The 17600-nt window shown below is 32.8% G+C and overlaps 1 long non-coding RNA gene across 1 annotated transcript; it reads left to right on the forward strand.

The window, feature by feature from the left end:
• Positions 1–1016: 1016 nt before the first annotated feature.
• Positions 1017–2554, forward strand: LOC143235281 (uncharacterized). The gene is made up of 2 exons (XR_013019000.1): positions 1017–1158; positions 2375–2554. It is a non-coding gene; the product is annotated as an uncharacterized LOC143235281 (long non-coding RNA).
• The last annotated feature ends 15046 nt before the right edge of the window (positions 2555–17600 follow it).

Below are 17600 nucleotides of genomic sequence, written 5' to 3' on the forward strand. Positions count from 1 at the left end.
AACGACTAGGAAATTTTATATATTTTTGCCTGGCATGTAATACATCATGAACTGTTTGTGATGAATAGTGGCTAGTTTTGGTTCTTTCTCCAACTGGCAGTTAAAATTATCATTTACAAGACAACTTATACTTCTGTTGCTACTTTATACTCTTACTGAAGTCCAATGTTAAAACAGTAAAATATTATTGATGTAAATTATTGAATTGTAACTAATGTGTGTTATAATCGAGCTGTCTTCTGATATTACTGAGCGAAAGTCCTTATTAGCCATTATATATGTATAACGAAGAGGATATTTTACAATGTTATCATATTTTCTTACTAAAAACCTGTATTGGATCTATGAACATCTTTTTCCCTTCTCCTCCTTCGTCCTATGGAATTTTTACTCCTTCGTGATTAATCTAATTAGCAACCATGTAGGATGAACATGTTGGTGGCAGGGATTCGAACTTATGACTCTCATATTACAAGTCGAATGCCATAATCACCAGACCACCTATGAAAAATGATGATATTTAAATTATTAGCTTTTTTCTATTTGTTTGGAATTAAGCACAAAAGGTTATCTGTGCTCTGCTTACCACGGGTATCAAAACCCGGTTTTTAGTGGTGTAAGTCCCCAAACATTACGCTGTGCCAGTGGAGGATCTAAATTATTAGCACTATCATTTTTATGTTGTAACCACAGACGTACTTGTGGAAAAGTCAGTGAATCACATTGGAAGTATTATAATTTTTGTTTGTCTTATGTTGTGATAGATGCAAGCATAACTGCAATAAAATTTTTGATAATCCCATATAAATTCAAATGAGTTATGTTATAAATTATTTTAAGACTGGAAAGTTTATTTTCTAAAGTTGTGTTTCATTTAGAAACAGAGCAGTCAAACAGAGAGCAATTAATATTATTAATGCTTTTCTTTCAGTAATTTGTGAAACATAAATTAAAGTTATAACTATTGCTATAAACAATATTTTAATGTTGTAATTTAGAGTTTGTTGGAGGGAGCTGTAGGTCATAATGGAGATGATAAATTGTGCTTTTAAAGTTCAAAAGATTTAACAGCGAATTTTCTAGTACCTTTGAGAGTATATTATAAATATAGGGTTAGCAAAGCATCGAGGAGGCAGTTGAGAGATGGTTAAGAGGCAGGTAAGAAGAAAAATAAATTAAATAAATCAGAATGCGCTTAAACCAAAGTTTGTTTTCAGCCCGAAGTATAAGATACTTTTAGTAGTGCAGCTAGCACCATCTGCAAATTTAAGCCTACAACAAGTTACAACAGGAAACAGGCAAATACAAGCTCGTCGAAAAAGAGTAAATTTATCTATTATCGTTTACAATGACTGGACTTTGAATTATTTTCAACATACAATTTAAAATAGCATGCCAACGAAAAACAATGCTGCAATATTAATGTTGGAAGCGGGATTATTTTAGTGAAAATAAAATAGAGCTTTGTCTGAACTCCAACTTTTATTCAAGATGATCACAAAGGCGCAAGCTAGGATAGGAAACTTGTTAGATATGATAAAATAATCAAAAGAAGAACAATCAGGAAAACAGTGCATGTAAAGAAGAACAAAAAGAAAAAGATAGAAAAACAACAAGAAAAATATAGAAACATTAAAATAACACAAGGGAGAGTGCACTACATGGCAATTACTACATCGAAGGTGATATTACAATTGAAACAAAAATAGTAGTTATTGCACCACTAAAGAATGAAATAATTTTAATAGGAGATATCTGCAGATAGTTCTTCAATTAGTGACTAGATCATAGCGGAACCAAATACTCCAACATTTCTTGAAAAATTGGTGGTTGGAAGAGTTCTCGTGGGTGTTATAACTTACGTTACCTAAGGATTGTTTGTTTGTTTGTTTTGGAATTTCGCACAAAGCTACTCGAGGGCTATCTGTGCTAGCCGTCCCTAATTTAGCAGTGTAAGACTAGAGTGAAGGCAGCTAGTCATCACCACCCACCGCCAACTCTTGGGCTACTCTTTTACCAACGAATAGTGGGATTGACCGTCACATTATACACCCCCACGGCTGGGAGGGCGAGCATGTTTAGCGCGACGGGGGCGCGAACCCGCGACCCTCGGATTACGAGTCGCACGCCTTACGCGCTAGGCCATGCCGGGCCCGTTACCTAAGGAAGATTTAAATCAGTTTGTAATGAAACCAAAGGTAATTTATGTTATAGATCCTGGTAAAATTGGATTTTATCGAGATGATATGGTATAACTGAGCACTTCTCATTGCAAGAGAAGACAAAATTCAAGGTTAAGTAGTTTTTCACAGAATAGGTAATTCAAACCAATGGTCATCTACAGTGATTGTCTTTGAAAGTATGTTTATTGCAGGATGGCAAACTGGGTAACTTCAAAGGAAAACTTGTTAGTGTGACCTTAACTTGTGGAAGAACCCAGGATTTATGGTGAGACTTTTTCCAGAGGTTCATCTTAGATGAAGACATCAGTAGATTCATCCATCCACCTATCCAGGAAGAACTACAGTAACAGGACAGCCAGTGATAAAAAAGGGACAAAAAGCAACTTATCTGCATGCCACCGACCATAGAAGAAAAGACCATCTAAAAAGACTTGGTTAAATGTAAATTTAGTGCAGTATTTTATTTTTTGTGTTAGGACTGTTCAAAGTACTTCACAACGCAGGAATGAGATACTGTTGAAAGCTATATTTTAAATGTTGTAATTTAGATTTTAGCTGGAGAGAGCATTACAGGTCATAATGATGTCATTAAATTAGGCTTAGAAAGTTAGGTTTTCTAATATATTTGAAAGTAGGCTATGAATACAGTATGAGCGAAACATGGAGAGGGTAGTGAAGATAGGACGATAGTAGAGTGAATCAGTCTGAGTGTGTTTTCGTTTTGTTTTCTGTTGGGAGACGCAAGTAAATTAATTTTCATGTTAATATTACAGTTGGTGTCATTTGTAAATTTAAGTTTGCAACAAATTATACCAATGTAGAAGTAAAGAAAAACTTATAGAAACGTCAATGAATAAGTGAACTAATTTACCATCGTTTAGGTGGACTGGATTTTGAATTATTTTCACCATATAAGTTTAAAAAATTCGCCAACGAAAGCACAAACATTATAACATTGTAAATTATGTGTTAATTTACTTTTTATTGATTAATGTTATTCGTTATTTCTGTTTTATGAAATATAACGGTGCGAAGAAAAGTGGATATTACTAACACAGTGTTAAAATACATGAGCTAAGTATACATCATATTTAATTAAACTGGTGTTGCATCTTGAGGTTTAAATCAACTGTTGATCAGACAATAATGGAAGCCAAAATGTTAATAATTAAAATAGATCGGTATGGCCAGGTGGTTAAGGCAGTGTACCCGTAATCCGAGGGTCGTGGGTTTGAACTCTCGTCACACCAAAGATGCTCGCTCTTTCAGCTGTGTGGGTGTTATAATGTGATGGTCAGTCCCACTATTTGTCGGTAAAAGAGTAGTCCAGGAGTTGGCGGTGGGTGGTAATGACTAGCTGCCTTCCCTCTAGTCTTACACTGCTAAATTAGGGACGACTATTGCAGATAGCTCTTGTGTAGCTTTGTATGAAATTAAAAAAAAATTAAAATTTCAACACATAGAAGTCTTCATATGGAGGGGGCCCGGCATGGCCAAGCGTGTTGAGGCGTGCGACTCGTAATCTGAGGGTCGCGTATTCGAATCCCCTTCACCCCAAACATGCTTGCCCTTTCAGTCGTGGGGGCAGTATTATGTGACGATCAAACCTACTATTCGTCAGTATAGTGGCCAAGTAGCCCAAGAGTTGGCGATGGGTGATGATGACTAGCTGCCTTCCCTCTAGTCTTACACTGCAAAATTAGGAACAGCTAGCGCAGATAGCCTTCATGTAGCTTTGCTTTTGAAATTCAAAACAAAACAAACTTTGTATAATTGTATATGTATTTTTATAAAATATGTGATATTTTATAATTACACATTTAGTAGAGACAGTTATGACAATCCAATAATTTCAATTTCCAAAGAAAGCCTTTTGTATGTATTTAATACATTATGGATAAACTACATTATATCGAGCAAAACGTGGGAACAATATATCGCTAATTATTAAGAAGTACTTATTAAATCTTAAAATTTCTACTTTCAGTTAACAAATTTTGTTGTCAGATTATAAAAACATTTACGTAGGAGTATTACCTTTTAATGTAAGCATATTATTATATTTCATAAATTTTAGTTAATCAGTGTCCCCCCCCCCTATTCTGTATGTTTGAAACCATAGTTCACTGTTCTACATTCCTCTCTGCCTGCACACCAGCTTTCATAACTCATTATTTTTCATCTCTGATTAATTTTCTTATGTTAACCAGCCAAGTGACAAGTATAAAAGGCGTTTATTTCAGTGGTTATAATTTGTTTGCTTTAAAAATATTAAGTATATTTACTCCAACTTTTAATTTTTTTTAAAAAAGGCTATTGTTAAATATGTTAATCTGTAACAAAGTAACGCGCCAGTGTCAATCTGAAGGTTTATAATGCTAAAATCTGTTTCCATACCAGTAGTGGGCACAGATTAGATAGCCCATTTTGTAGCTCTACTCTTAATTACAAAACAAAGGAATGCCAAAATAACTTCAAACCAGTTACTATAATTTGATGTATTAACTCTAGATAGCGCTACAAGCGATGTTACCACCCACATTTTGTTTCGATAACTACGTAGAAAATCGGAAAAGGTATTGAAATGAAAGTGTGGAACTAAGCCTGTTCCATGATCATGAAAGCTTTGTAGTTTTTATTTATATTACTTATACATCTTACGATTATGGCTGATTGTAACGGTTATAGGTCTACCTCGAATTCTGAAACTGAAAATGATGTGTATTATTTAGCTGTTGATTATCTAAAATTTCATTTGAGTCGCAAAGGACTGGAATGTTCGTTATGTCCTGATAGGCTTACCGCAAGAATAGACGACAAGGTTCGTATGAAAATTCGTTCGCTCGGCGAGGATATGGATAAACAATTTTCTGAGCAATTTGCTGAAATACGTAGCAAGTTGGATATTACACAATCTTCGTTACAAACGGCTTTTTTCGGAGTGATTAACGAGCTTTTTAGTGAGGGAATTAAATGGTCAAATATTATTACCCTCTTTGTATTTTCTGGTGAGATGGCAGTAAATTGTATTGAAAAAGGATGGCATCGTCATGTGAATAACATAGCTTGCTGGATCACCACATACATATGTGACCATCTCCTACCATGGGTTGAGGACCATGGTGGGTGGGTAAGTATATAAATATTTATATGTCTATAAGATGTTCTGAGTTAAAGTTGTATAGTAATATATCATTATCAACAACAACAAATCTGTCACATCCAGAGCAGCAAGGCATTTTGCCTATTAGTATTACCATTGGCTCTTCTAGTTCAGACCAGTTGAGATACAACAGGCACAGCAATGGTAGAGAACTTGAGCATGAGATACTATTTTATAATAGTGTTACTTATTTATATAACCTACTCATTATTTTAGAAGAACTAGTTTCTGTGATCTTTTATTGTTGATTATGTGTTACTACAAATACATGAAAACATAAGTATGTTCAGTTTTAATCTGCTGAGAAGCTTTGCATTGCAGTGTGTGGAAGAAGCTGAGAAGATATGTATGTATGTAGATATCACAATCAGTTGTTATCCAAACTGAAGTAGGTGATATATAACATACCATTGATTCTGTTGCTGGTTTGAAACACATTCTGTTAGTGTCCCAAACTATGTTCACACTTAGTTTTGCACAGTATTACAAGATACTCTTTAGAAAAGGTTTCTATTCATTTAGCTGTTTTATGACATAATATTCACTTGTTCTTTAACAAAAAGAATATTTGCTAAAATTACAAGCATGAAATATAGTCACTGTCAGTATAGATGTTGTGTAATCAGAAAATACATGTTTATAGTTTTCAAAACCTTTTGAAACTGATACTGATGAAGAAACTAATTCTGTAATTATACAAAACAAACAAAATCTAAGTATCAAATGAGTAACAGTGTAAGTGTTGAAGTCCAAATTCAGTGACCAGTATCAGAAATGAGACCTAATTACAAGGAATATACAATAATGAATGTGTAAACTGGTTAGATCTGTGAAACAATCACTAAAAAAACCCAACAAAACACAATTATATATTTATTTAACATAATTAAAAATTATTTCAAGGATCCCATGAGTAATATAAATCACAATCAAGCCTACAACAGTAATATAATTTGTGGAAATACAGAATCAACCAAGTCTTAACATTGAAACCCTATTCATTAATTTAAAAACAACAGTTGAGATAAGTGACCAAAAATTGTTTGAGCTACAGTCATAAAGTTAAGTATTTGGCAACAGTACAAAACCTCATAAACATGTCATGTATCTCTATTTAGTTGTATCTTACATTATTGTGGTAACTTTGTTAAAGTGAAATATATTAAGAATGGGTATATAGAAAGCATTTGCTATTTTTTTAATTATCACTTTTATGTATAACTTTAATTTATATAGAACTGGTATAGCTGAAAGCTTGCTTGCAGTAAAAGGTAGCTTAAGTTAAGTACATGTACATATTTCACAGTAGTTCTTTGTTTTTACTGTTTTTTTGTTTGCATAGAAAAGTTGTTTAATGTAGTTTTGCAGCTTTCCTTAAGTTACCCAAGGTCAGTACACAACGACTCATATAATATATATGGTACAACCTCAGTGATTAATAAAAGTTTCTTATTAGTTTGTTGGCAGTATACTTCTGAATTTTAAAAAATATACCAGTGTTACAAGAAAATTGACTTCCCATATAAGAATTTCAAATTAACATATCCTAAATTTTGAAACAGTCTTTAAAATCTGTACTGTATTGAGGTTATTCATCATTGGTCAGTCAAGACTGTTCTTGGATAACCACCCTTTAGAAAGGTAAAACATAAAAGGTGAGTTTAAATTTTTATTTCTTAAAGGAGGGCTTGAAGAACCAAATGATCCTTTGTTGTTTGTATATTATGTTAAAGAAGTAGTCCAGTAAAATGGCAACACTAATATATTGTTGGCAAGTCAGTATACAAATAGGCACCTTGTTCTTATTCATCAGTAATTACATTCTGTTAGCTGCCCTCAACATGTAACAGGCAGATCTAGTTGATCAAATATTCCAATAATGTATATTTTACATACACACTTTAGTTTTGGATCACAGCCTTTATTGATATTTTATGAATGTTTGACTTGTCAAAAATAGTAAGAATAATCTTTCTTTATACCCAAGTCTTCATAGTATCTACTCATTTAGAAGTTGGACACCTCATGCTCAAAGTAACATAGATTCCAAGAACAAGCTTGTTCACAGTTGATGATAAACTATCCATGTGTTAATGCTACTGTTTTTATAGCTAGGCTGCCAACTTATTAATCATTCCAGTTTGTGAATTTTAAAACAACATTTGATATATTTTAATATTTTAGACATTTTATATCCTATGAGGAAGGCTAATAGAAATCTTAAAGAGCTGTAAGAAATTCTTAACATTGTGGTAATTTCACTGCAACGTTTTATGAGTCTACTATTTTGACCTGAACACTGATTTTCTTGAAACAGGATTTTTGCAATCGTACAATTAAAATAACTTTTTTATGAGTTAAATTTACCTTTTTTTTTAAAATTCAGTAAGTGTGTTAGTTTTAGTAATTAAAGTGTAGTTAATGTTTTTAAGTCAAACATTTTTGATCTGAGAAAATACTACCCGTATTGTGCCATTCAAATAAATGGACTAAAAGTGCCAAGTTTATTAAACTTTTCTGAGTTACATGAATCTTCACAAAAGTTTAACTTGCAGTACAATGGTTTTACAATGGAAGATACATTAGTCATGTAAAGTTTGTAGTTTTCACACACACACACACAGCATATTTCATCTGAAGTTCATTTTAAACTAAGTTCTTTTCTTTAGTTTTTTAACTTTCATACCATCCTAGAAAATGGAACATCCTGGTACTGAGATGTTAGATCTCCTTGGCTACACATTACATACAGAAAACATAAAATTACATATGTGTACAGTTTGATTGGTTTTTCTTGATTTGTAGCATAATCTGTGGTATAGTACCAATAAAACTTGATTATGTCAGAGAAAAGGTGTGAAGTTGGTATATTTTACTGACATTAGTATGTTAGTAATGAATGAACATCACCAAATTTACTACATAAAAAATGAATATATTACAGAGGGCTGTTAGACTCATTGATGGAATCCAGAAAAAGACTTGTGGTAATAGCACCAGTAAAATAAAACAAAATGGAAACAAATAACATGTTCAAAAACACCATTTTTTTCCTCTGTGGAAAAACTAACAAAAATTGTACATTTATACTTTTATCATAAGATTTCTTTCTCACTTTCATTATTACATGTGCTAATATTTAGGTTACTAGATTGATGTTGTTTTTTCTATTGTTTTTTATTTTTACCAAATTTGAGATACTTCAGCACTTTTTATACTTTATGTGATATAATTTTAAGACAGAACTTAATTATTTGTTAATAATTTAATTTCATAACTCATCCATATAGGATTAATACTTTTCCTTGACTTAATGGACATAAGCTTAACTAACTTTTCTCTTTTAGACCAGGTACCTTGTCTTTCTTTCATAAAATGTCCTACAATTTGAGAGAACTATCTTGCCTAAAATCAGGAATGCAATTATTTACCCTACATTTCAATTCAATAAAAGCATCAAAAGTAGTAATGTTAAAATTGTAAGAATTCAACTGCTTTTGTAATACTACACTAATAGTTTATTAATTAGTGATAAAAACAAGATATAAAGTTAAACTTTGTTATGTAGTTTCTTTTAAGTATTAACTGAGAAACTCTCTGTACTGTTTTATATCAGAAACATTCTTTATCAGTGGACCAGTATAAAATGTTTTTGAGAACTACCAAAGTACCCATCTCACATACTTGCCAATGTCTGTTTTGAATTTTCATGGACCATATTGGAAATACCACTAAAACAAACAGTGACCTAAGCCTCCTTTTCTAACAGAATTTAACAGAACTATAAATAAATTTGTTACACTGTCTGAGGTGGAAATCAATCATTCTTCTTACTCGGTGTTTTTCTCTTTGTATCAGTCTGACAGTGGACTTTGAAAAGCAGTTCTCCTACATACTAACCTTTAAATCTTTCTGTCACCAGCCAAGAGTTGAAATTTATTTAGTACTTTCATCTGTTATTGGAGAAGGAATTTTAGTTAGTTCAACTGTTGCATACTTTCTTTTCTACTTCTGCATATTGTCTGTATTAAAATGTGAAAGTTTTCTATTGGCTCTTCATTTATTGATGCTTTCACCCTACTAACTTTACCTGTAACTTTCTACATGTAATTAATATATTCTACAGATGAATTGTTTGGTGTTCTTCTGTACCCAGTTAAAATGTATTATTATATTAGAAATTGGTTTCAAAAATTGTCTTGTTATTTATTACATTTAACAAACTTCTTTCCTTTCAAATTTTTTTGTATCTACTGATTATTTTGTTTAAATCAAAACCAAAACCATAAATTACATAGTTAAACATAAATAATTTCAAATCTTTTTAAATCTAACCAATAAGATCTACATATTTATGACATAAAATGTTATGTAAACAAAAAATAATGTGGTTAAAATGTAGTAAATAAACTTCAGAGTATAGGATTTTGACAGTAGCAACCAGGGTCCCTTGATTTTGGATGCCATACACATACTTTCCAGTCAAAGTTCCAGAATATAGATCTGTAATGGCTAGTACTGATGGGCTGGTGTATTAAGGGTCAAAATATTGTGATGTATTGGCACATCAGCAAATTATTATAGTACTACCAGAACACCTAAAGTATTAGATCTTTTGTAATTTGCAATCTGAGAAGATGCCTGTGGTATGTTTTTCAGAGCATATATATAATATTGCTGATTTGTTTATTACCACTCCAACATTTGTGGATAACAAAGTTATGAATGTTTGTCAAATAATAATAAAACTGGGTTATTTATATTACTCTTCAATAATATTTTGTCTACCAGGCTAGTACAATCATAGTTCCTGAGATGTTGAGCAGACAAAGAATGACTTGAATCATGACTAAGTAATAAAAACATAATGATTACATTAGCCCAGAATCTGCTTAAAAACATCTACAGTTCTTTTAAGATGATAGCATGACTGAATATGTAAATATCCACAATAAACTATAATTTAGCCCAATAAAGACCAAGGAAAAGTAGCAGTTTCACCTGTTCATCTAAAAGTACTTGGTAAAGCAAGAAAAAATACCCATGTATTCATAAAGTTAGATATCCAACTGAACTAGGCCAGCTATGTAGAATTGTCTGTGTTTTGACCTACTTTCATGTGTTATTTCTTATGTAGGGCATAAGTAAAAATTGACTCACCCTTTTAAAACTACATATGGTGTAGTTGCAGAGAACTGACACTCTTCTATTACTGGTAATGCATGCTGTGTCTCATGGAAACAGCATATTATGATTTAATGGCAAACTAGAGGACATTTAATAATAGAACTAGGTACATTACAGGCAACATTGCAGCAGATTCAAAATATTTAACACTCAAATTCTGGACTTTTAGAAATTCAGTAAAGGTACAGAGAAACAGTTTTAATCCTTCCACAGCTGAGGTTATTTACACCTACTAGTGCCTAAGCTCAGTAATGTAGGTATATCCCATTGTTTTTAGTAATGACAATATCAGTTTACAATAGTTCTACTCGTGAAGATTACCTGCTAACTTAGTGGCATGTTGTAAAATTTGTAGTTTGGATACCCTCAGTCACAGAAGGGGTAAAAACAAAGAAGCCTTTGCATTGTTAAAACTGACAAAGTTAATCCTCTGGAAATGAAGCTGATAGCTATAATAAACAAGATTAATATAAATATACATAGGTGTTAGAACCCATGTTCTTGGCTAATGTGTTGAACATGCATGAATATTGCACGTTTCACTGTTCATATCATTTTGTGCATGAAAATTAGTATAATTATTTAATTTATGCCAGTTACTCTTAACCCATAAATGGCAGCCATCTTCAATTGATTCTGCTATTTACAACATTCTCACTGTTTAATAGTTAAATACTAAGAATCCATGCCATATCATTTGTTAGGGATGTGTGATGAGCAACTTTTAAATAATTACAAAATAATAAAGCTGTACACAGTCCTATGTATTTATACTGATGGGAAAACAACTGCTCAACCTCAAGGAAACCAAACAAAATTTCAAGGAAAGTAACATAATGTATAATCCACTCTCATACTGTTATATTTACAGATGGACATTTCATTCTATATCATTTCAGGAATAATAACATTTATTCAATCTGAGTAGACTACAAGCCAAGAACCCCTTGAGGAATTGGTTCATAAACTAATGATGATTGTGGCCTTGTGGCTTACTCTGAAGAGGACATACAGTTGATTATGAACTGTTTTGCTGTAGGATGCACTCATTATGGTCTAACCATCAGCTTGAAAAAGTCAGGAACTCTGTACTAATCAACACAAGGCAGATCCTATGTCCAGCCAGTAATAGTTATAGGAGACCATCTTCTCAAAGTGGTTGACAAGTTTACTTACCTGGGGAGTATGTTATCAAAAGCAATTACCATTGATTAAGAAATTGTCAACAGGATTTGCTAATGTAAGCATGGAATTTGGAAGACTCCAAGAATGCATCTGGGACTCGAAAGACATCATCTTGCAGATAAAGTTGAAAGTATAAATTTGTAGTTATCCTATCTCTGTTTATGTATGTGAGCCTTTAACAGCATACAGTTGCCATTTGAAGAAATTTAACCATTTTTCATCTCGACTGTTGCAGATGACTGATAAGAGTAAGGTGGCAAGACAAAATAACTGATACAGAGGTCCTACAACAGGTAAGAATGTGAAATGTTAGTGCTATGATCATGAAAGCACAACTGAGATAGTCAGGCCATGTAGATAGAATGTCAGAAGCACACCTTCCAAAGAAGACATTCTATGGAGAGCTTGTTAAAAAAGGGTAGATGATCACTTGGTGGACAACATAAAAGGTGTAAAGACTACTTGAAATTGACAATGAAGCTTTGTAACATTGATGTTGACAAATAGGAACTGGTAGCTTAAGCTTTCAGGTCATGGGGAAGCTGCTTCATAAGGGAGTAACTTGTTTTGAATCTTGCCACATCAAGGATGTAGAAATGAAGCAATGCCTTCAGAAGTGCTGTCAACAAGATCAGTAGTCAATTGCCCTTTATTCAGAATTCTCCTGTGCACAGTGCAGAAGGTTTTGTGCAAGAAATAAGCTTATTCACCATTCAAATATACATCACAAACCCTGAGGTGTAAAGCAGCTATTATCTTGACATGGGAGGGAAACTTTGGAACCAACAATACAGGAATTTAATTCAAATGTTACATGAAGTTATGAAGATAATTATCCAGCAGTGTGGATATGGATACTGGACTTTAAAGCATTATTTGAAAAAAAAAACAGCATTGTAGTTATTAATGCTAGCGGGTAGTGTTTGATTAGGGAAGATGTTTATGAAAGTAAGGTTCTACAGTTTAGAAACAAAAACAAAAGATTGGCACCTGAATGGTATTTAAACTGTCATGGCCACTTGTGTGTCAACTAAATTTTATTGTCTTGCTTCTTTCTCTATTTCTTTCCTACTGGAACCAGACTCTAATTTTTACTACTGAATTGTAGTAAAGGAAATATGGTGGGTCCCCAAAATAGCCATGGACCATCATGACAGTACTGATAAACTCAGAGCTCAAGACCCAAGGATTCCTTTGTCAGGTGAGCTGCCCATGGTGAGTTGGGATCACTTTTTATAGGATGACCAAGCATGAGCACATGTAAACCTGTGGGCTGGAACTTGTTCTTAAGATTTTTTTTTAATTCTTGTACTCTGCTCTAAAATAAATTTTAGGACATAGGGCTGTTGTAACTTGGCCTGTTATAGCCATAACTCACACTTGTGACAATGTTTTTCTGATCTGTTGAGTTTGTTTGGCCTAGCATTTTGAATTGTAACTTTTCAGATTTAAGATAAAATTCATAGTTTTTTTGATATGCTTTAATCAGTTAGCCAGTTGTTGATTGTTGGAATAGAACTGTGTATTGCTTCCTAAGATCTGCAAAACCTACAGTATGCCATGAAAGGTAAATGGTGACTATAGTTTCAACCACTCCTGGCTAGTGACCTGACGTGCTACAGGATAGGACCACGATAGAAACCCGAGTTATTGGTGATAACTTCTTTGGTGTGTTTTACCATAAAGTTATTGAATTATCAAAATAAATCAAACTGAAGTACTTTTGCTGCTGAGGTAGTGAAAAGACAAATTGTGATGGAATTCATTCTTGAAATGGTGTGTATAGTTAAGCAAAACATCATGAGATGTTATGACAGATATTACTGATATTGTTTATTAAGTCATATTTGTAGATCTTCTGGAGTTTATCCTACAGTTATTTCCTGTAGGTCTGTCTTGTGCCACAGAACATACTTCATTATCTGCAGAGATAATAGTCGTGGAATTACCATGAGTTTTCTATACTGTGGCCACAGTTGGGCACAAATATTTGTTAAATGGTTTTCTTTTATATCTATTCAGTTGTCTTGTTCAGTGTATACATATTTTAAAGTTCTGTCGTGTATGCTGTATATGTGTCTGGTTACTTTTTATGATTTTGTTTTACTTTGCTTATGGTAATGGTTTTGAAAATAGATAATCTGTTTTATGTCAAGGGTTATTTTAAGATGTGATTCTAAAGAATTGCATACATTTTGATTTATTTAATTGAAAGGATCACTGTGTCTGTAATATTTGGTATGCATTACTGGTATAACGGGCCTGCTTGTTTTTCTGCACTATTTAGTAGATATTTATGATACATTTATATTAGTTTCTTTGGTGTATTTTAATCATGACAAAATATTCATTTTGCTTTAATTTAAACTGTGTTGTTAAAGGGTTTATTTTTGTAATGTGCTTTTTCTGGAATGATGTGATTTGATATTAAATATATTTTGGTTTATATGTTTTCATTGTAAAAGGTTATTTATTCTGAGTTTAAATCCTGTGTGTGAAGGGGTTTTGCTTGTAGTTAATGTACACTTAAAGCTGTTTTTATGTGTATTGTCATTGTTCAAGGATTATGTATTTTGTATTGTGTAATTTTCTTTTTAAAGTTATGTTCTTTCTTCTGATTTTGTCATGCATAGTCTCTTAGATAACCTCATAAGAAAGGATAAATGAATTGTGTAACCATTTTTCTTTGTAGTACTGTTTAGTATTGTTGGACAAGTGGTTTTGTTTAAAAGAGAACAAGTTATGGCTTTTGTTGACCAACACCCCATTAAACTGTGTTTCGGTCTTTATGAACATAGAAAATCATTCAGATAAACATTTTATTTTTCCTTTCATCATGTTCAATGTAAAGATACATACTGTACTGTATTATCCATCCTTATACCAAATATAGTAGTGTTCCATGTTTCATCATCCATCATTATGCTGTTATGAGAAACATTATCCACCTTCATAACCAACTGAACAATAGCAGTAGAGAGACATTACATGCTGTATTGTCTATGGTCATTTTCCAATACAGTACAGCAGAAATGTTATATTATATTACTCTCCCATGTTAAAGCACAATTGCATTAGCCCTGAGAATGTTGCCATGTTATATTCTATTCTCAGCATTAATGTAGCTGTCCTGATAACATTAGCAAGTTATTATTTGTCCAAATTGTGGAACACCTGTCTTGCCAATGTTTTTTCTTTCAGAACTATTGTACCTGCTGCCTTACATTTTACTTAAAATTTACTGCAGTAATTTTTTAACCTTTTTAGTTAGATTTTGTTAAGACAGTTTTCATTATAACCTTATCTAGTTATCCTTTGCTTATATTATTCTTATCAAGATTAAACAAACAGGATTCTTATTTTAATCTAGCTTTAAGGTGAGGCTGCAACGTTGAAATAATCTGTTCGAGATCAGTTGAATGTATTTATTACAACTTTTATTTATGAAGGCATTTTTAGTTAGTGACTAGTTAAGTTTTGGTTTCAACAATTTCATATATATTTTGTATGATGTATATTGGAGTGGAAAAACAATTGCTTTTTGGGAAATTCAGTTTAAATGTTTATGAAACGTTCTAATTTATGAAATATGAAGTATATTTCAAAAAAAAGTCTTTTATATTGTTAAAACTGTTTGTTTTTTTTGACAAAAAATATTTTCATGAATGATAGTAGATATAGTAGCACCTAACTATGAAAACTACAAATGTTTAGTTATTTAAAATGCAAGGTTAGCTTAAGCACAATACAAGTAATGAATGTAAGATGTTTACCTTTTGACCTCTTGGATAAATAACAAGCATGTAACCTTCATTGTTATGTATCAAGGTCGTAGATAAGTGGGTAAAAAACCAAGATAAGTTTGCCAGCATTGAAAATAAGAATTGTTTTTTTGTTTAGCATTTACTTTATGTGCTACATTTCAGGAAAGAAAGCACCCATAAAGTTAAAAAAACAACAAATATTCTCAAAATAATTTGTTGATATTATTACAACTGTTCCTAGTGTAACACAGGCACAATTGTAGAATGGTTGTACATCTAAAAACAAAAAGATGGCAAATGGAAAGAACAACTTAAAGTTTTGATAACTGAATACACAATAAATGTGTGCTTTCAAAATTTACTCAAGTTAACGACAATTTTGATGATAATTTATTTGTTTAATTTAATACCATGAAATGGGAGTCTACTAAATTGTTTGTCTTGAAGCTTTTGTCGGTGTTTGTTTAGAATATTCTTTAAAATTAATGAACTTTTTTCCTTTCTAGGAATTTGAGTCATATATCTGTCACTCATGGCTAGAGATGTATGTGATAATAAGAGAAACAAAGCATTTTTGTTGTTCTTTGTTGGGTACCATTAAATATAATTATATCCTAGTGAATTCTTTAAGTAGATCTTTACTTAATGTTTTACAAATTATTTTAATTGTATCATTCTTTATAATAGTGTTGAACTCTATTTCACACCAATTAACAAATTTAACTATTTAAGAAAAATTAGGATTTTTTGAGAACAGAAAACAATACACAAGTTGAAAAAACTTTCCCATTCACCCCACCTTTAAAAGGCAACCTTGTTTCTTATACTGTCATGTATAAATTATATCATATTTAATGCTTATATCCAGTACTGTGAAACTATACTGGTCAATATATTTGTAACTTGTATCATGGCATTCTTTTGTTTAGATTCAGAATTCCAGTACATCCCTTGTCTTACAAGATTAGCGTTTCCTATTTCTTTTCTGCACTCTGTATGTGAACTTTTTTATTATGCATGCCATAAACTTTCTGCACTCCTCTACTGGAATCAAAGATTACAACATGTCTCATGCAAATGGTCATTTCTTATCCCTCCACCAATAAAAGAGTACTGTAATAACATAATGCATTTGACTTCCTCTATTAAACGGTTATTTCTCATGTGGCGTTGCTTGAATTCAGACATTTTTCTATTTGTTCTTTACTTCTTGAAGGGGTTTAACTTAATCTAATTTAACTTTATTTTGAGAATTTTTTTCTTTATTTTCAAAAGCATTTGATTTACCCATGATTTGCTGTGAAACTTGTTTATCTGGTACCAAGCTTGGATTCCAGAGTAAACATTACTACTTCAGGAACATTTCATTCATCTGATACTATATTTCAGACCATAGGTGTAGGCAAACTATCTTGGGATTTATTGGCCTTTATTCACAGGGAGATTGAGCATTATGTGGAACAACCTTTGTCTCCTGCTGTTGCTCTCCTTCCTCCTGAGCCTTTCAAGTCTGGCCATGCTTATAAAGATTCTGATCATTTATTCCTCTCTCCTCACCCAGAGTTTGCCAGGCCTTCCCAAACACTGTTTTAAAGATACTGTTAGATAGTCATTGACTTTCTCAGGTTTCATTTCTCAAGTATACATTTTGTCTATTCCTCCTCCCCTCGGTGTGGATTCCTGTACGTGGTGAGGGGACCTCCCAGGGAAGGTTCTGTTCTATCTGGTTCCCTTCTCTGGGATCTAAACATCCACCCACGTGTTTGCCGTGCGTGGCGACCCGTGAAGGGGAGGAGAGGATCCTGGTGGTTGAGGGGTCCAACCCTAACACACCACTTTGGCCTCAAATTCCTGTACATGGGCAGCCTTGGTGTCTCCTCCCCCCATCCCCAGGGTCAATTGGCTGGTCCACTTGGGGTAGAGTCAACCAAGTACCAGTGTTGGAAGTTCTCAACGGGTGTTGTGGACATTGTGCCTGATGCTGGTGTTTGGGTATAGTGCTCACGAAACCCTGGCGTTGCTGCATTGTCCTTGCGTGACTTTGTAGTGCGTCCTCTTGTAGGGCTCCATGGTGGGTGGGGTCAGTGGGTACCGAAATTTTTTCCTTTTCCTATGGAT

Source organism: Tachypleus tridentatus, chromosome 12 (genome assembly GCF_004210375.1).
Source record: "Tachypleus tridentatus isolate NWPU-2018 chromosome 12, ASM421037v1, whole genome shotgun sequence".
In the NCBI taxonomy this organism is placed as follows: Eukaryota; Metazoa; Arthropoda; class Merostomata; order Xiphosura; family Limulidae; genus Tachypleus; species Tachypleus tridentatus.